This window comes from Sapajus apella, unplaced genomic scaffold (assembly GCF_009761245.1).
Source record: "Sapajus apella isolate SASKATOON/1434 unplaced genomic scaffold, GSC_monkey_1.0 scaffold138, whole genome shotgun sequence".
Classification (NCBI taxonomy): Eukaryota; Metazoa; Chordata; class Mammalia; order Primates; family Cebidae; genus Sapajus; species Sapajus apella.
In genome coordinates this window covers 2,783,661-2,807,834 of record NW_022437078.1, presented here as the reverse complement: position 1 = coordinate 2,807,834, position 24,174 = coordinate 2,783,661, and the positions used below count along the sequence as shown (strand labels likewise).

Sequence of the window (24,174 nt, the reverse complement as noted above, 5' to 3'; positions counted from 1 at the left end):
CAGTTAGGTTCTATCAAGTCACTTTGAATGCCAGAATTGGGGTACTGAGTCTTTGTTCCTTTGAGCCACTGCTCCTAGGGGAAACACAGGCTGAGGTTTCTATGAGCCTCTGGACAGGACATTTTTGTCAACCGATCAATACATAACTTTGTTTTATGCATGTTTCTGTTTAAAGACACCCTATTTAATAAATAGTGTTGATTTATTAATAACGATCTCACAGCCAACAGGACTGTACCTCATGTTGGATGAAGCTTATCTAACAAGGCACATATCAGCCTTTTTGTGCTTAGAAACATGAGACAGCACTTCAGGACTACAGGTGCGGGCCATTTTGAACAGCAAAATCTAAGTACAAAAATGCAAAAAATGTGGCAATCGGTAGACCACAAAGATGCATGTTTACGATAAGAGACCTGAAACAAGGCGCCAGAAATTCACCTAGTTCAACCTCAGCTGGGAGTGTATATGTTGGATGACTCCAATTTCTTACTGCTCTACACATGTCCATAAATAGATGTGTAAACACAGTGAATATTGATTCTGGGCTACAAATAAAGTTTAAAAGGAGGAAAATTCACCAGTATGGAATTTGTGAATAATGAGAGTCAACTATAAATATTAATCCCAAGCTTATAGTTTGCAATTCCTTTCATATATGTTGGAGTGTGTAGGAAACTAGGGCACTTATTTGACATAATTGGGACTCATGCTGGGATCCTCTATGAATGGCAAAATTAGCTTTGAGCTGGTGGATTCACTGATTGGATTGGTGAAGGGATTAGGATTAAGCAGTTCAAAGCCAAGGCCACTGCGTAATACACATCTTGTTTAGTTGGGAAAATACTAGAAGTTGGCTAACATAGCTGAAAGAAACCAGAATATCTCACCCCAAGATACCCTTCTTTGGCATATTTTGAGATGCCTATTCCGAAGGGCTGCAGATCACAAAAGTAGCTCTGAACAGCTGCCCTTTTGTGGGGGAGATTTGCATCTGTAGAGGAAATCCACATTAGTAAAATGAAGTAAACAACACATGCAAACAGACTTTCTCTGAGGACCTCTTATCTGGATCTAGAAAAGATTAACTCACAGGAAAAGGAGACTGAAGTCTGACAATATAAGGTTCTGACAGAGAAGCTTTTACCAGAAGCTCCTGTCTGTTCCTTCTGAGAGCTGCTACCTGAGAGGTTTCACCTGCCTAATGGTGTGCTAACCTACCCTGTGTTAGCCAGACAGACTCCATTTTCCTAAGAGCCACATAGGCTCCATCTTGACCTCTGCCTCACCCCTCCTGCTACTCCTCCCTTAAGTGCATACCTGGGTCTTGCTACTGTGCTGGGTCATGCTGTACTTAGAACTATAGAAACATATAACCTTTGTACCCATAGCCTGCTTGGCAAGCCCACTTGCCATTGTGAATGCCCCCCTTTATTGATTATATGACAAGTACAGAATACCATCCTTGGTAACCGGCAATCATGGGCACTGCTTGCGTATACCCTCCTTAAAAAATCAACAATCATGAGAACCTCCTGCCTCTTAGTTACCAGCCTCCTTATGTAACTTGCTTATTCTGCTTCTGTAAACTCTGCTTCTGCTAGGCTTCCCCTCCCCTACCTTAAACAAGGTATAAAAAGGAATCCAGCCCCTTCCTTGGGGCCAAGAGAATTTTGAGTGTTAGTCATCTCTCGGTCACCAGCTAATTAATAAAGGACTCGTGATTTAAACTCGAGCGTGGCGCTGTTCCATCTAACTCACTTGGGTCTAACAACAGGACCTTTTCACTCCCAGGCCTTTCCTCCTTTCTCCTTCCCGTACCCCTTCTTGCCACGTTCCAAGTCCCTATTCTTCCGGTCACCTCAGGATGGTATAAAAACTTCAGTCATCTAAGACCCTCTTTTGAGTCTCATTCTTTGTGTTTAACTCCCATGTCCACATACGTGTTAATATATGTGTCTACCTTTTCTCCTGTTAAGTGGTCTATTGTCACTTTATTTTATAAACTCAAATTATCAAACAAACATTCATTAGTGAGTAGGGAAGGAAATTCTGCTCTATCCTAGTGGTAGCGGACATTTTGAGGAGTATCTCCTCTCGCAATAGTCTCCTGTACCTGCCCAGTTACCCCTAATCACAGGGGATTTCTACCTGATAGGAAAGTAGATGGGTGGGCCCCTCACCGCTGAACCTGTATTTACATATTAATTCAGTCACTGCTTATTCAGAACCTACCATATGGGAAGCATTTTTCTCTCTAGATGATGGGAAGAGAGACATGAATAAGCTGCTCATGAAGCTGTATGGGGGATGGGTAACAAGTAAACTCATCAGTTTCCCATTGGTTGAAGTCCAATGAAAAGAAAAGTGAGGTGACTGACAGACAGCTAGTGGGGGAGAAGCCAGGCTCTTCTGGAAAAGGGGTTGGGGAATGCTGCTCTGAAGGAAGAGGAGCCTGTGGAATGGCACACCGGTCCAAGGGTGGAGCACAGCCAAGGGCAGGGAGGAGCCCAAGGGCATGGGGTGTGCCACAAAGACCTGGGTTTGCTCTGCTGCATGAACTAGGGAGCAGAAAGAGGAGATGGCATCGAGCCCAGGCCTTGCCTCTAGTGTTTCCTGAGAAACTGGATGCTGGTCTTTGGATTCAGTGAGAAACCTGGCAAGCTTATATATTTCTCTCTCCTTTTTCTTAACACACATCTGTCTAGTTTCTAATATTTGCAAACAACACTTCCTACCTAATAGAAAAGCCTATTGGTATAGTTAAATGGACACATTATCTTGGTTGGGAAAATAAACTTTAATTTTTTGAATATGACTTCATAAAATGAAGACGGTGTTCTGTGACTGCCACAACACTCTCTATATCAACAGCTCATTTAAAACTGTTTTCCAAATCTCTGCCAAGCCTGCAGCATACTTTACTCCAACCTGGAACAACTGGCCAGGGTAATATATTAGACTGTCATGTCTCTGAGGTGTTTAAACCAGAGCAACTCCATCTTGAATGGGGGCTGGGTAAAATAAGGCTGAGACCTGTTCCCAGACGGTTAAGGCATTCTAAGTCACAGGATGAGATGGGAGGTCGACACAAGATAGAGGTCATAAAGACCTTGCTAATAAAACAGGTTGCAGTAAAGATGCCAGCCATAAACCACCAAAACCAAGATGGCAGTGAAAGTGACCTCTGCTTGGCCTCACTGCTACACTCCCACCAGCACTGATAGTTTACAAATGCCATGCAACATTGGGAAGTACCCTATGAGGTCTGAAAAGGGGAGGCATGAACAATCTACCCCCTTGTTATGCATATAATCAAGAAATAACCATAAAACCCAGCAGTCTTCATGACTGCTCTGTGGAGTAGCCATTCTTTTATCCCTCTACTTTCTTAATAAATTTGCTTTCACTTTAGCCTATGGACTTGGCCTGAATTCTTTCTTGCATGAGATCCAAGAACCCTTTCTTGGGGCCGAGATTGGGACCCCTTTCCTCTAACACCTCTGCAGAGAGATGTATTTTGCTTTGGAGAATTTTAGAAAGTCAACAAAATATAAAATCTGATTTTAAAAATTGTACTAGATGAAAGCCCTCAGGGATCTCTCACCAAGTAAACTCAGGTCAGTGCCTGGGGTCAACCTTTCCCTGAGGTCACCGCAAGAAGTGTATTACTCCTAACAGAGGGGCCGGTCCTGTGACAAAGTGCAACTGATTAAAAAGTACTTATGTTGATATTGAAGGCTGCCAGGGATGCTTGCATCAAAAAGTTAGTTTTTACCCATCTTCACTTTCCTTTTTATTGCTGCTTGTTTTCTAAGGAACATATTGAGAGATACATTTGCAGGAACTTAGTGGAAAGACTGTGGGACACACAATGTTTACTAAATGTTGCTAAAGTAGGATGTTCTAGAACTCTACCTCTATGGGGCAAACACTATAAAGCACCTGCAAACCAAAAATAAAATTCTAGGCCCTGCCCCAATGGACTGAATGGACACTTCCTCTTGACCAAGAGGATTCCAAAAAAACCTGAAACACTGGTTCAGGCCATGATGGGAAGGTAGCACCAAACATGCCTCATTATATGCCGCTCTCTTTGGAATTCAGGGACAACTGACCAGTATTAACATTAAAACTGAGATCTTAAGACTGACCAAACAAACCCTTTGTAGCAATAACATACCAAATTCTAACTTGACTCTAGTATAGTATCACATGGCAAATAGCAGGTCCTGAAAGAAATACAAGTATTTTACACCAAAATATATTTCTTTGACATAATTTGAAATGGTCCTGCAAGGCTGTCTCTTGCGGAGTAAATTTACATTCTGTAGAGAATCTTCTTCCCTTTCCAGGGCTTTTTCTGATCCTGAAGAGATTAGCTGATAAGTCTAGCACCTTTTGAAGATCTGCATAGAAAACATTTGCTATCTGTTGCCTCTAAGGATGACCACCTATGTCTACATAGTAGGAACTTTGGTCTTCACAATTCCTTATCTAAACCAAGACACTCCTTTCTATTGATTCTAGATCTTTAGATAATAACTTAACTCTTAACCAACTGCCAATCAGAAAATCTTTGAATCCACCTGTACCCACTTTGAGTTCTCCCGCCTTTCCAGACCAAAACAATTGCACATCTTACACATATGGATTAATGTCTTATGTCTCCCTAAAATGTGTAAAACCAAGCCATAACCCAACCACCTTGGGCACATGTTCTCAGGACCGCCTGAGGCTGTGTTATGGGTCATAGTCCTCACATTTGGCTCAGAACAAATCTTCAAATATTTTACAGAGTTTGTTTTTTCATAGCACACCTCAGACCGCGGCTTTGCGTTCGAAAAGTGGAAATACTTTTCAAAGTACCTAGTGTAACCAAGTAATACTGCCCCAGGGGAAAAAATGCTGTTTTCTCAAGGACGCACATCTTTGCTGGTTTTTCTGAGGGTGTTGGAATTGCCACTGGCATCCAGTCATTCACCAAGTATTTAGAGCACCTCTTCTCCATCAAGCCTTAGTTTAGGTAAAAATATATGCATTTTCTGATTTTTTAAAAACCTCCTAGCTTTCCTTTTTGTCTACCACTACTCTTAAAGGCAATGAGAAGGTGCTGGAGAGAGGAATCTCCATATTGCAGGCATTTCCTATCAGGCATGGAATACCTCCTGCAACCTTCGCTGGACAAGACTAATAAAGAAAGGGGGGCTCAGGATGCAGGAAAACTCTCTGAAGATCCACAGCTGCAATGCTAAACAAAGGCTTTAAGACTTTCTAAGCCTGGTCCCTTTCTCAGTGCTTCTCAAACTATTGTATCAAAAGTTCTTTGTGGCTAGAAGACTGTGAAGTTAGAGTTTAGAGATGCAGTATGCTTTTCTTGTTGATTCCCTTCCTGTTTCCCCAGAGTAGCAGGGGGAAATACAAGCATCAGCAAGTTTCAGCTGCTCCAAGCACACAACACAGATCAACAGGAGAATGAATTTCTGCTCTTTTCAAACCCAAGTTTCTTTCCTGGCACTATTACTAACAGGACAAAGAAAGGAGAAAAAGTAAGTGTGCAAGAGTGTGATTCATTGTTTATACAAGTTGTAGCTTGCAGGGATATAAAACCAGTTCCACAGAAACTCTCAAGTGTATACATTATTTTAATCCTTTTCCTATGACTGAATTCTTTCCTCCAGACCTCATTCTCTTTAGTCTTTTTCTTTAGCACAAACCCCTTTTTCCTGCTCCTTCCCACATTTTCTCCCAAGATAGTGCTGGCTAGGCCTGGAGCCACTGTGACTCTGCACAAGTACTTTATTTGCATGCAGTTTCTCTCATTACAACAGTGTTAGTATGGAGAGGAGGTGAAGGAAGGAGGGAGCGGGAGCAATTTAACCTCATTCAGACTCTGCTCCTTCTGGTCAAACTTCAAGGTGTATTCATGACTGGATCACTTCTGTGCTCACAGTAGAAGTACTCTTTAATTTCAGGGTCTTTCTATTATTTCTGTCACCAGATGGTCTTCATGACCTCTGCATATGGTCCTTGAAGTGGATCAGAATATGCCATCCAAAGTATGTCACTCTGCCATAAGGATTAGTTTGACTTGAGGCAACAGAGAAACAGCAGACACAGAAAGCAGCTCTCTGTCTTCCCCTTGTTTGTCTAACAGAGGGGCATAAATTTCCCTTTGCAAAGGTGGTCCCCCTACGTGCTCTCAGCAAGACTATAGGCTCTTATACCACCATAGGTGATACCGAGAGGAATATAAGTAACAAGCCCTACTAAAATAACCCCTGTCTTCCATTAGGTTCCCCGTATGTTGACCTTCCCACAATTTACTGTCCTAGAGTCTCAAAACCCTTTTTCTTTGTCTTCCTTTGTCTTGTCACTTCTCTAAAAATTTATTGCTGTTTTAAAATATGGTATATAAGCCTCTGGATCTGATTGTCTTTTTGGGGTTTTCACTTCATTTCCGTGAGGTCACCTCACAATGTATTTCAAGACTAGTACTTTATCCTGCAAATTCAGACAAACTTAGCATCTGTTCCTCAATACATCTGTCTGTGTGTTCGTTACGTGTATGTGAATTCACCTGTTGAAGTCTTCAAGTAAGGCTGATGCCCCAGAAGCTGTGTATTGTTTATATTCTAAACTTTATTACTGTGCACTCTGCTTAATAAGCCAAAGGGAGGACAACTTAACTTATACCATGCTGTCTTTCACCTTGACCCAAACCAACATAAAACAAAATGAAATTGGACTCTGTGAAATGTCCTTACAGATCACCTATCCAGCAGTATCAAAAATTTAGTCATGGACATTCTACCTGCATTGTCATTTTCTTTTTCTTTTCTTATGAATACTTTTCTTAAAACTAAAAGGAAGCTTTGTTCTATGATCATACATGGGAAATCAACATTCCTTGTCCCAAAGAAAATAACCAAAAAATTAATACAGTAAACAGACAACAATGATTTTTCTAGAAGCCATCACATATCAAAAGGCTCTGATTTCAAAGTGTGTTCTCATCATCAAAAAGCAGAAGAACTAACACAAAGTAACCTCAAAACCAGCACCACTAGACTTAATCCTTGGCTTAATCAGGATCAGGATGGTAGAATTCAAAGAGGAATGGCTCTCTCACTCTGTTATTTGATGTACCACCTAAAATTGTCCTGAATGACACCAGCGGTACGCTGTCTACACTTTGGAGATCTAAGTGAGGAGATAAAGTTGAGTCCTTGTCATTCTCCACCTACACTGGTGGAGAATGACATAGTCCAATCTCTTCTGTTATTGTTGAAGAAAATACAGCTCAGAAAAATAAAGTGCATTGCTTATTATTAGCAGAGCCAAACTTAGTACCTCTTTTAAACCCTTAATCCACTGCTTTTTCAGGTACACGGAATTCTCATTTGGGAAAAAAATGGCATTTAAAGGTTGTTTTTAGTCTCCCTTTCATGAGTATCTATCATTATTAATTCAATTTACATCATTAATGGCTTGCCCAGTGATCTACTCAATGTTTTTCTCATAATCATCTCTAAAAGGAAAGGAATAAATCATTGTTCATTAAAAAAATACAGACTAGTTTTCATAAATAAGGAACACATTATTTCACATTTATTTGTATTTTCTTGTATCCTTCATTTGATTTGTTCATTTGGTTGTTTTCTTTCATGTTAATTAAAGAGCTTACTGTCTAGAATCACCATGAAACTGTCCTTACTGAAAGAGAAAAGACTGGGTCTTGTAGTAAGATCTGATAATGCATTAAAATGTGTAAAATTGAAGCACATTCCAGCACTCTTTACTGAGAGTAATAATTACAATAGATAAAGAGGACGTCACTCTAAAGAGATAATTTTATTGCATAGAATAGGCATGAAGCCAGTTAATGTGTTCCATGACATGCTGCTTGGCAGAGATTTCTATTATTCTCTAAAACACCACCCTGGTATACAGACAGGAAGAGCTGGAAAGACCAATGGAAACAAATATTATTTGTATATAAAAATGCCTGGCCTTTGATCAAAACATGATATGCCAAGAGCCCAAAGTTTGTGAGTTTTGTTTAATCTATGACTATGCATTTTTATGTATGCATCTGTGATAGAACGGTATTTTGATATAAAAGTGGTTGTACTTTTTGGAACGCAGGTTACTTTCTGTTTTCTGCAACCTTTCCCCTGTGCAGGTAACAAATACTACATGCAAACTACTTTAAGTAAGAAATGGCAGAAGGACAAGTCAGTAAGACCTCAAGTTCTTGGCTTTTGCATTTCAAAAAGGCTGGATTAGGATATAAACACTGGGCTCTGAAAGATCAGTGATAAAGTCAGAGTAACACGCCAGACTGAATCCACAATCTGCAGATAAAGGATATCTTAGAACAATAGAGGAAAGTTTAGAGAATAAGGAGTTCCTGAGAATGGGCCTTAGTCCTTATTTCCAATTTCCCTGAAAATTCCCAGTGCAGGGAGGAGTAGACTATTGACTCCTCCAGGTAAGTTTGGGGAATCTGAGAGCTGAGGGACCATGTATCCTCTACCCTCTTCCCAGAAAAGGCCAGCAAAGTGTCAAGATTTCAAGAAGAAATGCTACCTGGAAGAGAAAACCGACAGAGGCTGTTTCAGTGTGCCTCTGAGTATGGCACAGGAAGGTGGCAGAAATGTGACATCGAAAATGGGTGTAGTGTGAGGTCTTAAAGCAGGGTTAAGGAGATACAGCAACACCCTGCCATAACCAATGATCAAAGACCAGGGGAAATACAAGCATCGTGGCAGGGAACAGTGTAGGTGGAGAGTGACAAGGACTCAACTTTTACTGTCTAAAATCCTAGCATGATATTAGTACTCCCACCATAACTGAGATAAACAATCAGAGCGAGATGAGAAGATAGCAATGTCTTGAATTAACTGATAATAAATTTATGCTATCTAGAAGAATGGGTGTTCTACATGAATTTTTTTAAGTCCTTAAAAAAATTCATCCATATAGGTTGGAACTTGTACCTGCTATAGATACATAAAATTTGAAATTATATATCTAGAAGATAGATAATATGCTAAACTACTTTATCCTTCAGAGAGATGAACAAGAAAATAGCAAGAGTTTAAATTTATTTTTCAAGTGACGTTTACTTTAGAATTTCTTACAAAATTGAATATGATTATACCAGGTGGTTGACTGAAGGATGTTAGTAAATGTATTTGAACTCACCATGAATGAAAACAAGGAACTACAAAATAGTAGTGAAGGGCAAGATCTAAGTCACATCACTATTAAAGGACTGGCCAAGACACAAAATCAAATATTAGAGTTCTCTGAAGTAAATTAGTAAGGGACTATTCAATACCTGTGATCAGAGAGTCCTGCGAAAGAAACTCATCTTCTTTAACATGTATGCAATGTCTTGGCAGAATCAATGCAAGCTAATCACACACAGCTTATCACCACTATCCAAGATATTGAGTTCTTCTTAATCAGCACAGACTACATCTCTCTGACCTTCGGGTGGAAGTGGCAAAAGGGCTCTCTATTTGTAGAGCAAAAGGGTAATCACATTTAAGATGATATAATATCTTCTAAAATCTTTGGATTTGCATCAGTTGGTTTAGGCAGTTATGATGTAATAACAAGGACCCAGTATTTCAATGACATGTAAAAACAGATGCTGATGTCACAGCAGAGGGGAAGAAAGAAAATTGCAAAACCAAGCATGGCTCTTAAAGTTTCTGGCTGGAAGTGGCACGTGCCACTGTAGCTCATACTTGATTGGTCAAAGCAAATCACATGACTCCCTGACATGAGCAGAACAGTATAAATTTCCTCCCAGAAAGGGTAGCAAATATATTTTACAACAGTAAAATATGTTGTAGATAACCTTATTTCTGTTACCACAAGTAAATTTCTTTAGCAACTTACTTATAAAATTATTATAATAAAAAGAAGATGGCTTGATTTATAAATTAGAACTTTAATACTTGAGAAAGTACCTACTTTAACTATCATATTCAGGATACCTATAGCAATGTCTTACATAGAGACATTTTTATTAAAAGTTTGCTGAATCATTATTATGCATGAATTGTTATAAATTACAGACCTTCAAGGAAGAGCTAAGATGTCATTTCTCTTCTTCCATACTATCTCAGACTTTCACATCAGATTTGGTTATTTGGATTGATGCTAATAGGGAAAAAAATGGTTGGGTAGGATTTTGAGGTTGGTTAGTACTTCAGAATTTCTTTTTTTAAAATGCGAGGCGAGGCAAGCTACCACAAGATGAATGGCAGTATTTTGAGCACAACTACATAGGCATCCTATAGGTATTATTAGCTGAATTTAAACAATAATAAAGTGAGGGAAAATGTGCAGCTAATATTTTGCTGTATTTTAATATTATATAGTTTAGATCAACATTTAAATCAATATTAAATGAGGATGCCATTTTGTATCTTGTCAATCATTTCCTGATACCTGCTTTACTAAAGTATTTGAATAAACCACTTTTCTATTTCATTATATTTTGTGACTTCAAGATATTTTTATATATATTATTTGAACATTTTGAATAAAAAATATCTTTAGGCAAACAATAGGCATCTATTGTTTTTACCTGTCCATTATTCATTTCTCATTCATCTAGCTACAGCAAACTGAATTTCTGTGGGACTCCACTTCTTCCACATGTTCAGGTTATATGGTTGGAGTGGATCCACTTTTCCCTCCAACTCCAGGAAGAGTCACATGACATTTCCTTGGCAAATCTGAGCACTGTACTCCCTTGCTTAGCCATTATTTATTCAGGAATAAGAATGTGATATTCAGGAATAAGTCATGTGACTGGGATTTATGACTAGAACTTTTATTGGAACTTTTGTGATTTTCTCTCTCTCTCTCTCTCTCTCTCTCTCTCTGAGACAGAATTTCACTCTTGTTGCCCAGGCTGGAGTGCAATGGCATGATCTCGGCTCACCACGCCTCCTGCGTTCAAGCAATTCTCTTGCCTTAGCCTCCCAAGTAGCTGGGATTACAGGCATGTGCCACCACTCCCAGCTAATTCTGTATTTTTAGTAGAGACAGGATTTCTCCATGTTGGTCAAACTGGTCTTGAACTCCCGACCTCAGGTGATCCACCCGCGTCGGCCTCCCAAAGTACTGGGATTACAGGTGCGAGCCACCATGCCCAGGCTATTTCTCTTTCTTTCAGAGATGAATGGGTAGGATAGAAGCCTACCCAATCGGGACAGAAATATGCAAGAGCCTTCCTGTGAATGGAAGCCACATGAGGGAAGACAGAACTTGGAAAAGGAAAGAGTAAAGTAGAATTTCAATTACATCATTTAAATGGCTGGATCCGAAAGTATCTGGACATTTCACCTCTGGGCATTCAATATCAAAATATTTGTTTCTCACATCACATTTCAGTGATGTGAGCCAAATGTTACCTTCCACCACCGTTTTAAGAGTCCACGTGAGTTCGGTGTTCCTTCACTTGCAACCAGAGTTCTCACTGATAATTTGTTTATAGGGTGGCTCATTCCTCCCTCGGTGGTATACGACAGTGAAACAACAAGACATGGCAGGCTAAAAGTCATAGAGTACCACATTATTACACACGGAGCCACAAAAACAGCACCAAGCCATGGGTTTTGGGGCTCCCTCTCTTGCTCTCTGCAAGGCATTAATACATAGTGGGAGAAAATGATAAGATCTATATTATCATAGAACTTGTCACATCTTTATCATGTTATTTTAATATTCATTTACCCTTGGACTTCATTAACTGAAGAATTTCTTATCCCTGTATCCTCAAGGTTCAACACTCTACCTGACACAAACTGGTACCTAATAAATGCTCGAGTAAAAGAGTCAATGATTCATTCCTTAGTAAAAGTGTCGTCTAGCGTGGCATAAAATCGTGACAAAGGATAAATCCCTTTCTTTTAATCAATTTTCATATCATGAGCCACTGATCTTTTAAATGCATATTAAAAGCAATGCTATTCCAAAAACTTTCCAAATGGCAGCTTTGAATGACTTAGATAAATGTGTGGTAGGAAGCAAATTCCAGGCAGAGGGATAGTAGCTTAAATTTAAAAACAAAAAAAAAGAAAGAAAAAGAAAAGAAAGAAAAGAAAAGTATGGGCAAGCTATGAGGCATATGTTTCATGTTTCAGAATCACCCACTATAGATTCTAAATCTGTTTTATTTTCTCTTGTTTTAACATTATTTAAAAGTATGTTTTTCATAGTTAGCAATAACTGTGAAGAATCTAAGATTACATCCTACTTGCAAGCTAACAAGGTAGCCTGCTACAGTTTCACGGATGCCAGCAGAAGATATGAGATTTCCAGGTCATGAACAAGGGACTTTATTACTGACAGCATGGCAAGCATGGCAAGGAACATCATGTCAGAGTCAATTTCCTTTGCCCCAATCCCATGGGTGGGGTCAACACAGATGTGCCCAGATGGATGCCTACAAATGCAGTGGCTTGCATTATAGGAGCAGAAACCTGAGCTTAGGGAGACTAAATCTTTTTTGATGGGCAGTAACTTGACTGCCTTTTGCTCTGGAGGGAGGTGTTAATTTTCATTACACTGGGCAATAAGCATGGCTGCACTTTGCTCTGGAGGGAGACATTATCTCTAATTTTTAAAGCTGTTCCCCATTTAACCATCATTGAGAAGACAGTTTAAAACAAAAGACAGCTAATGCCTCACTCACAAGATATGCAGAAATAAAAGACACCCAAGAGAACTGTCTCCCACTCACAGTAAGAGAAGTAACAAAAAAATATAAATTAAAATATGAAAGTCTCACTTTATTAAAACTTAGATATTTAATTGCCCCTCCAATATAACTCTTGCCACGTAAAAAAAGAAGCTGTATAAAGCCATTTGACTTGGCAGCTTCCTGATGAATAAAAAGCAAAAATCATATTGCTATTTATTGATTCATTTTCCAAAGAAGGTTAGATTCTTTTGGTTTCGGTTTCATTAGGATGAGTTTCAATAAATTTTCCCACCCTGAATATGTTTGGGGATGGCTTAGGGGAGAAAAAGTATCCACATTTTGGCTAGACCATTAACTTGATGCTCAGGTAGAATTTATAATAAAAGGTTAACAGAGTTCATAAAGAGAAGAATGTTGAACTGAGCAATAGGAGTTGTTAAGGAAGATTAGTAACGTCGGGCTACATGTGTAGGAGTAGAAAATTAATCCCAAGCAGAGGGCACATTGGCATGAATAAAGCAAATTTTAGTCACCCAGTCCTTAAACACTGTTGTAAACGACAACTGAAGTACCAAGTCAACATTTTATTATCAGTTGTATCCTGTGATACCAGCATAAATGCATAGAGACCCAGAGAAGGATGAGGCAATTTCAACTGATTGATAATAACTTTACCTGCATAAGCTTCATTCATACGTACAAGAAAAACAGGGGAGCAACATCATTTAAGTCTGTGAGATTCATATCACAGAAGCAACCCTAATATAATCTCAAAATATAAGACTGAGTTGGTTCTATGGATTGTCTGTCTACCTATCTGATATTTTTTGTGTTTTACCTTTTCATAAAAGCATTAATAATTGAGAGAGATTGAATTTATTTTATGTCCTCAAAAAACTCAGTCAATTCATGCAGATGCTAACCCTTTCAGCTTTTTTGGTAAACATACGTTATAATGTTGGTTATTGTGAATCTTCCAGTTGTCAAATCTTAAAGGGTACCGAAAATCCTGAGACTGTTTTACCAGGGGTGTACATATTATTAAAACACCCTTTTAAAATGAACAGACATTTTTCAAAAGAAGACATATATGAGGCCAACAAACATATGAAAAAATGCTCATCATCACTGGTCATTAGAGAAATGCAAATCAAAACCACATTGAGATACCATTTCACACCAGTTAGAATGGCAATCATTAAAAAGTCTGGAGACAACAGATGCTGGAGAGAATGTGGAGAAATAGGAACACTTTTACACTGTTGGTGGGAGTGTAAACTAGTTCAACCATTGTGGAAGACAGTGTAGTGATTCCTCAAGGACCTAGAAATAGAAATTCTATTTGACCCAGCAATCCCATTACTGGGTATATACCCAAAGGATTATAAATTGTTCTGTTACAAAGACACATGCAACGTATGTTCATAGCAGCACTGTTTATAATAGCAAAGACCTGGAACCAACCCAAATGCCCACTGATGATAGACTGGACAAGGAAAATGTGTTACATGTACACCATGGAATACTATGCAGCCATAAAAAATGATGAGTTCATGTCCTTTGTAGGGACATGGATGAATCTGGAAACCATAATTCTCAGCAAACTGACACAAGACCAGAAAATCAAACACTACATGTTCTCACTCATAGGCGGGTATTGAACAATGAGAACACATGGACAGAGGGAGGGGAGCATCACACACTGGAGTCTGTTGGGGGGGGCCAAGGGAGGGTCAGTGTGGGGGTGGGGAGGTCAGGGAGGGATAACATGGGGAGAAATGCCAGATGTAGGTGATGGGGGATGGAGGCAGCAAACCACACTGCCATGTGTGTACCTATGCAACAATCCTGCATGATCTGCATATGTACCCCAGAACCTAAAGTAAAATTAAAAAAAAAAAGAAAAAAAAAAGAATACGTAGGCATCATTATCCAGTACCAGTTATCAAATAAAAAGCTTTCAAGTTTTCCCTAAAATAAAATAAAATGAAAAGCTGGGTGAGTCTCTCGTTAAATCTCTTCAGAGGCTTTCCATTTTACTGGGAATGATGGTCTAATTCTTTAAAAATACTTGGTCTCTTTGCCTCTGGTCTTGCCTCCCCTGTCTCTCTTCCCTTGTCTATCACCAGTGTCCCCCTCCCAGTTAGATAATTCTGAGCAAGGACCTGATATGATCTAACTTTCACTGAAACGCAAAAAGCATAAACAGTCAATTGTGGAAGCAGGAAGATGATTTACAATACAACAATCTAGGCAAGAGATGATGACAGCTTGAATAGTACAGCAGCAGTGACAATGATGAGACACCCCGCTCTATACCATGATTCCCATTACAAAAGAAAAATCCTCTCTGTGTCTAGACAGCCATCAAGCAATTTCTCATGTAACAGTGTCTTTGCTGAGTTAGTCCTGATCCTTAAGTCTCTTTCACAAAGAAAATGTTCAGAATGTTTAATTTCAAATCCAGGTAGAGTCACGGGATGCCATACATAGCAGAATAAGATATTGGGATTACTTGAACAGTCATGGTAGCTGTAGTTTACTTTGTTCTTAACCTCTATCTGCAAATGTCATGTCAATCTTGGCAATATTTTTAGAACTCTTTAATTTTTCAGCTACTAATTATTGGATATTTCCTCGTTCCAGGCAACACACTAAGTGCTTTGTGTGTGTGTGTGTGTGTGTGTGTGTATGTGTGTGTGTAGTGTGTGTGTGTGTGTGTGTATGTGTATTATTTAGTCTTCAAAATATAGTAAGCCAGATATTACTGACTTCTCTTTGTACAGACAGAGAAACGAGGCTTACATGGGTTAAGTACCTTGCCCAAGGGCCCAGTGGGTTAGGAGCAGAACGAGGACTCCAAGGCTGGTGTGTCTCCAGACCTGTGCCCTTTCAGAGTCTGCTTCCCTGAAGCAAACTTTGCAAGTCATCCTCCAACAAGGAAATTAGTTGTCTCCTGCAGTAAGGCGTAATCATCGCTAGAGATGCAGAGAGCACAAGCCGTATACCATCTGTTCAGAATACCCGTGGAAGGGACTCCTGCATTAGCAGCAGGTTGGGCCACGTGACCTCTGAGTTTCCTTCCAACTGATTGCTACACTTTGCTAAAGAGCTGGAATATTTTAGAGCTGGGCTTGAGATACTGAGTTAGTGGCAAGGTGAGATCATTGTGAGGACCATGAGGGAGAAAACAGAAAGAGGCAGTTGCCACAGAAATCTTTTACTTTTTCAACATGTTATGCCTGCCCCTAGCATGCTTAGAGACTGCTGGTCCTGTAAATAAGTTCTCATTCTGTTTGATTCTGTTCTTATGAGTGATTTCATGCCTACAAAGTGTGGGCCATCCCATTTGAGCTGAAAAGAGGTTTCTAAATTGTCCTATGCATACTGCCATCTCACTGTTCCTGTTAGACTACAGCTCTCCCAGCAAGTTGAAAGATGTTCTCTAATTTATAAACAAGCAAGGGAAAGCAGCAGGGCAGCAGAGCTAGGTCAATTATAATAGCAAATGTGGATGAGCCACTATGCCCACAGAAAACCTTCATTACACACTACTCAAAAAATTAAGATTCTGAAAAAACAAAACAACCAATCTGAGTTGTGATTGCCTCCCTTCTTTCACCTGACTTGAAAGGTGCTTTCTTTGTTGCTTTCATCAGTTTTTATCCCATGGAAATAAAATCCTAAAGTATATATTAGAAGGTGGATCATGTATGCATGCATGCATCCATCCATCCATCCGTCTGTCTACCCACCCATCCATCCACCCATCCACCCATCCATCCATCCATCCTACACTATCTTCCAGGAACTGGGTATATGCTAGTTGACATGATATATATGATTTCTGCTTTCACAAAGCTCACAGACCAGTAAGGAGGCAATTAATGATAGAGTCTGAAACATGCAGAGATAGAGAAACTCCAAGGTAGCATATGAGCACATGGCAGGACTCCTTAACTCACATTTGTCTGGTCAAGGAAACCTTCACAGAAATAGCTCATGTTTAAATTGTTTCCCAAAGAAAGAGTCAGGATTCTGTAGACTAATTCAAAATGCATGAGCTTTGGGGGAGAGGGAGAAGGAGTGAACTAGGGAGGGTTTTACAGTACAGGAAACATGTGAGGAGGACAAAAAAGTACATGTTTGGGGAACAGAGCATCTAAGTAGTTTCTATCCTTCTCTTCAGACACAGTCAGGGGTCCCAGGGAGCTGCACCATTAAAAAAAACTGTAAATACTGTTTCTGAAGCAATTGTATTGAGATATAATTTATACAGCACATAGTTTGCCATGCAAAGTGTGCAATTCAGTGACTTTTATTATATTTATGAAGTCCTACAAACATCACTCCTAAAGGAAATCGCATAATCTTTAGCTGTCACTCCCTAAGGCAAGTGACCTTCAGATGTAATTAAAAAAAGGTGTCAGTGTTAAGTGCTGTTTAATAGGTCCAGAGAACAGCCAGACACTCAAACCTCTGGAACCCAGGATGTCTTTCTATGGTGAAGCGTGTGTGTGTGCTGTGTGTGTGGTGTGTGTGTGTGTGTGTGTGTGTGTGGTTGTGTGTATGTGTGTGTGTGCTCTGTGTGTGTGTGTGGTGTGTGTGTGTGTGTGTGCTGTGTGTGTGTGTGTGTGTGTGTGGTGTGTGTGTGTGTGGTATGTGTGTGTGTGTGGGGTGTGTGTGTGTGTGTGTGTGTGTGTGGTGTAGGGAAGATGGAGAGAGAAGAGGGTTCTAAGAGAAGTAACAATAACCCCAGGTCACATTCTTCAATTTTAACTCTAAAATAGGCTCTTGAAGCAGAAGTCGGGCCGGCTGCTGTGGCTCACACCTGTTATCTCAGCACCTTAGGAGGCCAAGGCAGGCAGATCACTTGAGGCCAGGAGTTCGAAACCAGCCTAGTCAACATGGCAAAATCTCATCTCTACTAAAAATACAAAAATTAGCCAGGTGTGGTGGTACATGCCTGTAATCCCAGCTACTTGGGAGGCTGAGGCACAAGAATCGCTTGGAGCTGAAAGGCAACCTCTGTAGTAAGCCGAGATTGTGCCACTGCACTCCAGCCTGGGCAACAAAGTGAAACTTACCCTCAGAACACACACATACACACACACACCCCACCACCACCACCACCACCACCACCACCACTACCACAACAAAAAAGCAAGCAAGCAAAAGTATTTAAGTTGCAAGCCCTGAGAGATTTTGTTTTCTGTTAAGCCCCTAAACAAGGAATAGTAAGAGCAAAAGAGTTTGGAAACTCCAAGCATACATATTTACATAAGAACAGTTTTCCTATACCCAAAAGAGTTCTCAGAAGAAGAAGAGGGGGGTTGTATTCAAAATATAGATCCTGCCTATGGCTCAGGACTCTGGGATGCCGGATGAAGAAGTGCATCATCAACAAACTGGAACTTCTCCTAATTCATGGGAGAAGTTCCTAGCACAAAATGAATCATTGCTTAGCTTCACAGCTGGAAACTAAGTCTCACCGAGAAATCTCGGGTTTTTCTTGGTGTCTGTGTAGCAACAACTGAGTGGCATAACTGGGGAGATAATTCCCCACTTTCCTGGTCCCACATGAACAGTTTCAGAGTCTGAAGGTGAGGGGCATCCTAGAATTTCCCAAATACCTAGAAGGGGTTGTAAATGGCTAAGAATTTGCTGGTAGGCCTTGAGAGGCCTCATGGTTGAGTTAAAGAAAGCACAAGTGTTTCACGTTGACAGAACAGGTACGGATGCTTAAAACCAGTGGCTCATCTCAAGAGAATGGACAAGTCTGATGAACACAGACCAGACATCTTCCTCCAAATCAGGAAGACTTGGGATTCTTCTTAGCGCTTCTGTTTATAAATGAAGTTTTACTGGAACACAGCTATGCTATCTGTTACAGCCACTGTCTATGACTGCTTTGGAGCAACAAAAATGACAGAACTGAGTAGTTGCAACAATTATATGTCCCTCAAAGCCTCAGACACTTACTTTCTTACTGTTTACAGAAATTTGCAATTTGTCAATTCCTGGTGTAGAGTCTTAACCGTTACAGGATGTAACATACCCACACCACATGCACCCACTGTAATAATCAGTGTTCTTCAGAGAAACAGAACCAGTAGGATATATCTACAACTACCTCTCTATCCCTGTCTGTCTGTCATCTATCTATCTATCTATCTATCTGTCATCTATCTACCTACCTACCTATCTATCTAGAGACTGATTTATTTTAAGGAATTGGCTTATACAATTATGAAGGCTGACAAGTCCAAACTCAGCAGGACTGGCCAGCAGGCGGGAGAAGAGTTGCCATGCAATTTGGAAGGAAGTTTTTGGCAGAATTTGCTCCTCAGTTTTTTTCTATTAAGGCCTTCAAAGGACTGGATGATGCCCACTTACATTTACAGTGCCTAATCTGCTTTACTCAAAGCCTACTATTTAAAATGTTAGTCTCGTCTAAAAATACCTTCACAGAAACATCTAGACCAATGTTTGACAAAGTATCAAGGTACTGTGGCTTAGCCAAGTTTACACATAAAATTAACCAACACACACACACACACACACATGCACACACACACACACACACACACACACTCTCTCTCTCTCTCTCTCTCTCTCTGTCTCTCACAGTTGTTTGAAATCAAGAAAATGACATTCTCCCCTCTGTTTTCCTTCTAAAGATTTCTCTTAACTCCTTTTGATTGGTTTGCAGTTAAGAAGGAAGAGAACACAGAAATCCTATATTAATATTCACAGTGCTCCAAGAAAATATAATTTCACTATAATAATTCAAACTTTATCTCTAGGATGAGATAAAGGTAAATATTTCACATTTCACAATCTGGTCGTTTTGGTGTGGCACGAGCATGAAAAAGCTAAATCCAAGTGGATTTTTATTTAAATCAGCTGGCATAAAGATGACACATTCCTTTTTTCTCAGTGGGAAAAGCAGACGGGCCTAATTAATAAAATGTATCATATCAATCTTCAATTATATCTCAGTGGGGAGGAGAATAATGTAGTCTAAAAGTCTTCAGGCCTTGGAGAATGATGTTTTAATTAAATAAACACGTTTTTATTTTGTATTTAGGAAACAGCTTTAAAAACAAAGTACCAGGGTCTCGTTTTAAGTGAAAAGGCTGAAGAATAAAAACTTTTGTTAGTAATATCTGTTTTTCCCCTTACTTTTATAAAGTGGGTACAATTTCTGGTTTATTTCTCTGACAGGGTCAGTGCAAAAAGCAAACGATATTTAGAAAAGAATTTTTTCGAAAATGATATTTAGTAAAGGATTTTGAAAATTGTAAGAGACAATAGAAATAGACAACGATAAAGAAAGTGGCCAGAAGAACCTAGCTGGCTACTGTTCCGATTTGAATGTCAATGCACAAGAAGTTTAAAGAAACTGGCAGCGAATGCTGAATACCAAGGCAAAGAAAAGGCAGGGGAGATGTCATTAAACAGAATCCACCAAGCTCACCTCAACTCCCAGATCTAGGAGTCAGCACTTCCTCTGGAAATTACAGTGACCTGGGTGATAAGGTGAGTCCTGCAGTTTGCACTCCAAACCTCTCACTGCTGGAAAACTTTAATTAGACAACTTATTGCAGCCTTAGCCATTGGAGATGTTGTATTTTACCAGACAACCATAGAACCTCCTGGAGTTCAAAAAGTCCAGGTTGCAATTGCAGATGTCTCCAGGGCCTAGGCAGGGAACGTAAGGGTGAAATACATCACAGGTCATTGCAAGTTCACCTGACTCTCAGCCCGTGTCAGGGAGACAATAAGAAGTAATGAAAAAATGGGGAGAATAATAGGCTACCCATCATCTCTGAAGGAAGAAGCTCTGTTAGAAGACCCCGATTCTTAGCCTGTAAGAATGGGGGTCCAGGAAAGAGAGAAAATCCTTCAATATTTAAGTATTGGCAGCTAATTCCAATTAGAAAACCAAAACCAAACTACAATCCTTATGCTAAATTAAACACCTACAGACTGTCAATTTCAATTTCTGACACAATATACGCTTCTGATTTTACTGAGGAAACAAGACCAGAGAAAAGTGACTAGCTCAGGAGCAACCAGACAGAAGTCAGTTCCTTCTGCCTCTAAACAATTCCTTTTCATCACGACACTACATTGAACAGAGGTACTGATGTTCCCAACATTTTAAATATTTAACATAAAATGTGTATCTGCACGTGAATATTCCTAAAGTTAAGAATATCTTCTCATACTCATTTTCATCTTCTCAACCATTTCTCAAGGTAAAAATTAAACTATTGCAAAAGAGCAAAAAAAAAGATGTAGAGGTTAGTTCGTGTAGTTCTTTTCTGAAGTCTGGGGATGAAGGATGCACTGGTCTCCTTTTCTATAGGTAGAGCATGTGCCCTATCTCTCTGACAGGGTCAGTGAGAAAAGCAAATGATTAATGAAAAACAAATATTAGCTCTAAACTTACTTGTTCCCCTCCATGTCTCTTTTCAAGGTTTCTGTCAGACATATCTGAAATTTGTGTAGCTTCAAGACTCTAGTTTCAAAGACAGCTTGAGCAGAAAAAGTAAAATCTACCAAATGGAACATCGGAGAATTATGAGGTCTGATTGAATATGGCTAAGGAAGTTTAGGTGTACTGGAAGCCATGTTTTATTAAAACAGTACATTACTCTGTGATTTTTCTTTCCCCTTTTGGGCTGAGTGACCTGAGATTCACTGCTTAGCACATGTGTGCCTCAGTTTGTCCTGTGATAGCAATGTCTTACAAGGCTCTCAAGAGGATAAAAGGAGGGGATTGTGCTGTGTACAGTGTCTGGAAAATGTTTAGTGCATAATAATTGCAAGCTGAGCCTGAGGATTTTGCATCCTTGCAAGTAAATACACTGTAAATTTTGTCTGCAAACTTGTAATTACAGATGCTGTAGGCTTATTAGGTTACAACGCAGTTAATTTTTTTAATCATTAATTTTTAGACCCATTCTAAAATATAATATATTTCAGTCTGATTTCCTCTTAATATTACACACTAAAAAACACTTAGCAATTTAAAAGCATTTATTTTATAACAACAAAGGCATGTTAGGTAGCATTAGCCACTGGTCAAAAAACAGCTTGTGAATGCTATGATGTCTGTGATTTGCTTCTAAACAATATGGAAATTGGAAAATGAAATAACAATTGGCTGTGAGTTGATAATTGTTGAGGCTGGGTGATAGGTACATAGAGGCTCATTATGCCGTTGTCTCTTCTGCATATGTTTAAAATTTTCTATAATAAAAGAAAACCAGCCTCATGTATAGCAGAGTTAGATCTTCAGCTGGTTTAAAATCTAATTTGTTTCTCCCCACTGCATCCTGCTGCTCGTGCAGGAATGGCAGATATTCAGCACTTGTGCCGTATCTCCCCACACTCTTACCCACGGCATGCATTAATAGTCAACCATGACATTCCTCATTTCAGGACTTCAGGCAGCTACTGTCAATTGATGGGAATTGTTAGATGAAAAGAGAACTCTTCATTACCATTGACTTATAAACAAGGAAGGTCATTATTATACTTAACTGAATTTTCTTTAATTTGCAGAGTCTAGGGATGATGAATGTTTAGGATTGTAAATACTACTGCTATTTAAGGAAATTGGACTTAATGTGGGTTTTTTTTTTTTTTTTTTTTTTTTTTTTTTCTTTTTACTGTGAACTTATAGTTTGATTTTTATATGAAAATGAAAGTTACCGGCCAGGCGCGGTGGCTCAAGCCTGTAATCCCAGCACTTTGGGAGGCCGAGGCGGGTGGATCACGAGGTCAAGAGATCGAGACCATCCTGGTCAACATGGTGAAACCCCGTCTCTACTAAATATACAAAAAATTAGCTGGGCATGGTGGCGCGTGCCTGTAATCCCAGCCACTCAGGAGGCTGAGGCAGGAGAATTGCCTGAACCCAGGAGGCGGAGGTTGCGGTGAGCCGAGATTGCGCCATTGCACTCTAGCCTGGGTAACAAGAGCGAAACTCCGTCTCAAAAAAAAAAAAAAGAAAAAAAGAAAAAAAGAAAATGAAAGTTACCTTGTTATAAGTTGAGATTCTGGCATGTTAATATAAATTCGATATATCAAAATCTCCTTTTCATCATGATATATTAACAGCTTCTACTTTTACATTCTAACGGTTCATATAATTTTGATGTGTATTTTTCTCTGATTTGCATTATGGATTTGGATAATGAAGAACAGATTAAACTTGGTGCTAAGACATATACATTTTATACTTTTATTCACGTTCAGCCAATTCAGCATACACAGATGTTCATTATTATTATTATTATTATTATGTTCATATTATGTTCATATTATTATGTTCATATTAGCATATGCTAATATGGTTGTTGGGATCCATAATATTACAATCTAGGGGTTGGTAAACTATGGCCCATCGGCCAAATCTGATCTGACATGTTTTTGCATGGCATGCAAACTAAGCATGGGCTTTACATTTTTAAATGGTTAAAACTAAAAGAATACTTCATGACATGAAAATTTTGATTCAGATTATCACTGTCCATAAATATAGCTTTGTTGGAACACAGCCACATGCACGTTTTAAGGCGTTTTCTATGACTGCTTTTGAATGACCACAGCAGGGTTGGGTAATTATGTCACAAACCATGTGGTCTACTGAGCCTAAAATATTACTGTCAAAGAAAAAATTTCTTGGCCCTTATTTTAGTTCAACTCTGCACAAGGGAGTTTTTTGCAATGGAAGTGCTGTACATTTGTGTGGTCCAGTACAGCAGCCACATAGCTATTGAGCCTCACATGATGGCCAGCATGCCTGAGAAACTGACTTTTTATTAAATGTAATTAATTTAAATAGCCACATGTACCTAGTAGAAAATGCAGTTCTAGTTTGTCTATAATGGAAGTTTGGGTCTGTTTTTTTTTTTTTTTTTTTCCTTTTTGAGACAGGGCTCACTCTGTTGCCCAGGCTGGAGTGCAGTGGTGTAATCTCAGCTCACTGTAACCTCTGCCTCCAAGGTTCAAGTGAGTCTCCTGCCTCAGCCTCCCAGGTAGCTGGAATTATAGGCACCCACCACCACACTTGGCTAATTTTTGTATTTTTATTAGAGATGTGGTTTCGCCATGTTGGCCAGGTTAGTCTTGAACTCTTGACCTCAAGCAGTCCGCTCACCTTGGCCTCCCAAAGTGTTTGGGATTACAGGCGTGAGCCATTGCACCTGGCTCTGGGTCCCATTTTGACTTTCGAAGATTACAGTATCTTGCCATCTCCTTAACCATCTGACTTTAACAGTCATCCTATTTTTTCTCATACAACTGACTTTCATGTTACTAAATCCAATATACTACTCTTGGATTTCATTTTCCTTGGCATCTCTGCCACATTAAACCAATGATTTTCTCCTTTCTGTGCTTCTGAAATTGCCTTCTATGCTATT

The 24,174-nt window shown here is 39.4% G+C and overlaps 1 protein-coding gene and 1 long non-coding RNA gene across 7 annotated transcripts in view; one reads left to right on the top strand and one right to left on the bottom strand.

The window, feature by feature from the left end:
• SGCD (sarcoglycan delta) overlaps positions 1–24,174 on the bottom strand; it is a 649,492-nt gene that overhangs the window by 62,452 nt on the left and 562,866 nt on the right. The window lies entirely within an intron of this gene.
• LOC116540312 lies at positions 1,829–22,501 on the top strand. Its single transcript, XR_004264386.1, has 3 exons — positions 1,829–1,906; positions 14,728–14,731; positions 22,467–22,501. It is a non-coding gene; the product is annotated as an uncharacterized LOC116540312 (long non-coding RNA).